General features: G+C 34.6%; 1 pseudogene; it reads left to right on the top strand.

Annotated features, from left to right (window-relative positions):
• Nucleotides 1–717: 717 nt before the first annotated feature.
• LOC114053730 lies at nt 718–1,270 on the top strand (annotated as a pseudogene).
• Nucleotides 1,271–3,924: the final 2,654 nt, after the last annotated feature.

Raw genomic sequence — 3,924 nt, 5'->3', positions numbered from 1 at the left:
ACCTCAGAAATCAATCCAACAAAATCAAAAGAATGAAAAAAAAAGAATAGAAGAAAAAGTAAAATACATCATTAGAAAAACAACTGACCTGGAAAATAGATCCAGGAGAGATAATTTAAGAATTATTGGACTACTTGAAGGCCATGACAAAAAAAAATAGTTCCTGGACAGCATCCTTCAAGAAATCATCAAAGAAAACTTCCCTTATATCCCAGAACCAGAGGGTAAAATAGTCATTAAAAGAACCCCACTGATCACCTCCTGAAAGAGATCCCAAAATGAAAACTCCAATGAATATTGTAGCCAAATTAGAGAATTATCAGGTCAAAGAGGGAAAAAAAAAACTGTAAGCAACCAGAAAGAAACAATTCAAATATCAAGATGACACAGTTAGAGTTACTCAGAACTTAGCAGCTTCTACCTTAAAGGATAAGAAGGATTGGAATATGACATTTCAGAGGTCAAAGATGCTTGTACTATAACCGATAATCAACTACCCAGTAAAATTGAGCATAATGTTTTAGGGGAAAGATAGACATTCAGTGAAATAGGAGACTTTTGGCTAGAAGCACAGAGAAGGGGAGTCGCGGCGGTTTTCTGCTTCAACAGTGCTTGAACCACTTGATTTCCAGCCAGACCTGCCCTTAGCCACCTCTTCACCTTCACCACCACTAAGCACTCCTCCTCCGCTTCGCTGCCTCTACCATCTCCATTGCCATGAGGACTTCCTCTCCCTGTCAGGTACAACAGAACTACCACCAGGACTCAGAGGCCACCATCAACCAGCAGATCAACCTGGAGCTCTACACCTCCTATTTCTACCTGTCCATGTCTTAGTACTTTGATTGAGATGATGTGGCATTGACGAACTTTGCCAAGTATTTCCTACACTAATCCCACTAGGAGAGGGAGCGTGCTGAGAAGCTGATGAAACTGCAAAACCAGAGAGGTGGTCAGATCTTCCTGCAAGACATCAAGAAACCAAAATGAGATGACTGGGAGAGTGGGCAGAACACAACAGAGTGTGCTCTGTACTTGAGAAAAAAATGTCAATCAGTCATTACTGTAATTACACAAGTTGACAACAAGCTGATAACAAGAATGACCCCCATTTATGGAATTTCATTGAAACCCACTACCTGGACAAATAGGTAAAATCTACCAAACAACTATCAGATGTAACCAACCTGTACAAATTATAGGCCCCGATTCTGGCATGGCAGAATATATTTTTGATGAGCACACCATTGGAGACAGTGACAAGAACTAAGCCACATCTGGCTTCCATCACACTTGGTAACTGTGGGAGTGACTCCTACTGTCTTTCAGTGCATGTATATTTTGGTTATCTAACCTTTCATAATCTGTAACAAAAAAAAATCACCATTTACATCCCAATGAAGTGACTTGGTCCTGATGAAAAAAGAAGGTGGGGGGAGACTTTCAAACTTTCCTAATGAAAAGACCAAAACTTAACAGAAAATTTGATCTTCATATACAAGAGTGGAGAGAACCATAAAAAGATAAACAGAAAAGCAAAGAAAAAGCATGTTGTTAAATAAGATTAAACTGTTTACATTCCTACACAGGAAGATGAAACTTGTAACTCTTGAGAAGCATATCTCTATTAGGTCAGATAGAAGTAGTATACATAGACAGAGGGTATGGGTATAAGGTGATTTGATGTAATCATATTAAAAAATAAGGAGTGAAAAAAAAGAATTGAACTGGGAGAAGAGGAAAGGGGGAGGTAGAATAGGGTAAATTACATCACACAAAGAGGTGCAAAAGACCTATTACAGTAGAGGGAAAGAAGGGAGGGGATGAGTATTGTTTGAACCTTACTCTAATTGGATTTGGCTCAAAGATGGCATAACATACACAAGCAATTAGGTATAGAAATTTATCTTACCCTATAGGGAAGCACGAGGGGAAAGGGGAAACAAAAGGGAAGGGGGGACAGAAGGAAAGACAGAGAGAGGTAGGAGAGGAAAGGAGAAAGAAAATGGGCAGCTGATAGAAGAGAGGGCTGATTGAGGGAGGTGGTTGTCAACATCAAAACACTGATGAGGAGGGACAGGGTGAAAGGAGAAAGAAAAGTATAGATGAGGGGTGGAAATAGGATGGAGAGAAAGATTAGTAATCATAACTGTGATGAACTCTTCCATAAAACTGAAGCAGATAGTAAAGTGGATTAAAAACCATCATCTTACAATATGTTGCTTATAGGAAATGCTTCAAATGCATTTGAAGCAGAGAGATACACACAGAGTAAAGAAAGAAGACTAGAGCAGAATATATTATGCTTCAGCTGAAATAAAATAAAAGCAGGGGTAGCATTCCTAATCTCAGATAAAGCAATAGTAAAATGAGATCTAATTAAAAGAGATAAAAAAATACATCCTGCTAAAAGGTACTATAGACAATGAAGTAATGTCAATACTAAACATATATGCAACAAGTGGTATAGCATTCAAATACTTAGAGAAGAAGTTAAGTGAGTTACAGGAAGAAATAGACAGCAAAACTATACTTGTGAGGGAACTCAACCTGCCCCTCTCAGAACTAGATAAATCTAACTGAAAAAAAAAGATAAAAAATAAATTAAGGAGGTGAATAGAATTTTAGAAAACTTAGATATAGTAAAAGAAAATTGAAAGGTGATAAAAAGTTTACCTTTTTCTTAGCAGTGTATCACACCTACATAAAAATTGACCATACTGTACAGCATAAAAGCCTCACAATTCAATGCAGAAAAGCATAAATATTAAAAGCTTATTTTTCATATCATGATGCAATAAAAATTAAATGTAATAAAGAGCCATGGAATGACAGGCAAAAATTTAGTTGGAAAATAAATGATCTAATCCTAAAGAATAAGTGGGTCAAGCAACAAATAATAGAAACAATCAATAATTTCATGAAAGAGAATGACAATAATGAGAAAACATACCAAAACTTGTGGGATGCAGTCAAACAGTTCTTGGGGAAATTTTATATTTTATAATGTTTACATGAATAAAATGAAGAAAGAGGAAAAAAAGCTAGAAAAGGAACAAATTAAAAGTCTCAAATTAAACACCAAATTAGAAAATCTGAAAATCCAAGGAAAAATTAACAAAATTGAAATTAAGAAAACTATTGATCTAATAAAACTATGAGCTGGTTTTATAAAAAAAATAGATAAACTTTTGTTTAATTTGATTAAAACAAAGAAAGAAGAAAATCAAATTATCAGTTTCAAAAACAAGAAGTGTGAATTTACCACCAATGAAAAAGAAAATAAAACAATAATTAGGAGCTATTTTGCCCAATCAATCTGACAATCTAAATAAAATGAATGAATATTTATTAAAAAAATAAATTGCCCAGATTACTAGAAGAGGAAATAAAATACTTAAATAAGCCCATATCAGAAACAATCCATCAATACTCCCCCCCAAAAAATCTCCTGGGCCAGACGGATTTACAGATGAATTCTACCAAACATTTAAAGAATAATTAATTCAATATTATATAAACTGTTTGAAAAGTAGTTGAAGAAGGAGTCTTACCATTTTTTTTTTATGATACAAATATAGTGCTGATACCTGAACCAGGAAGAACCAAAACCGGCAATGAAAATTATCAACCAATTCCTCTGATGAGTATTGATGCAAAAATTTAAAATAACGTATTAGCAAAGATATTACAGCAATTTAGCATCTGGATAATACACTATGACCAGGTGGTATTTATACCAGAAAAGCAGGGCAATTTCAACATTAGGAAAACTATCAGTATCATTGACCATATTGATAATAAAATTAACAGAAATCATATAATTATCTCAATAGATGCAGAAAAAGCTTTTGACAAAATACAACACCCATTACACTGAAAAGCACTAGAGAGAATAGTAATAAATGGAGTCTTCCTTAAAAT

This window comes from Vombatus ursinus, unplaced genomic scaffold (genome assembly GCF_900497805.2).
Source record: "Vombatus ursinus unplaced genomic scaffold, bare-nosed wombat genome assembly UNPS02014812.1, whole genome shotgun sequence".
NCBI classification, from domain to species: Eukaryota; Metazoa; Chordata; class Mammalia; order Diprotodontia; family Vombatidae; genus Vombatus; species Vombatus ursinus.
The sequence above is the reverse complement of the archived record's forward strand: the minus strand, read 5'-3'. Positions and strand labels throughout refer to the sequence as shown.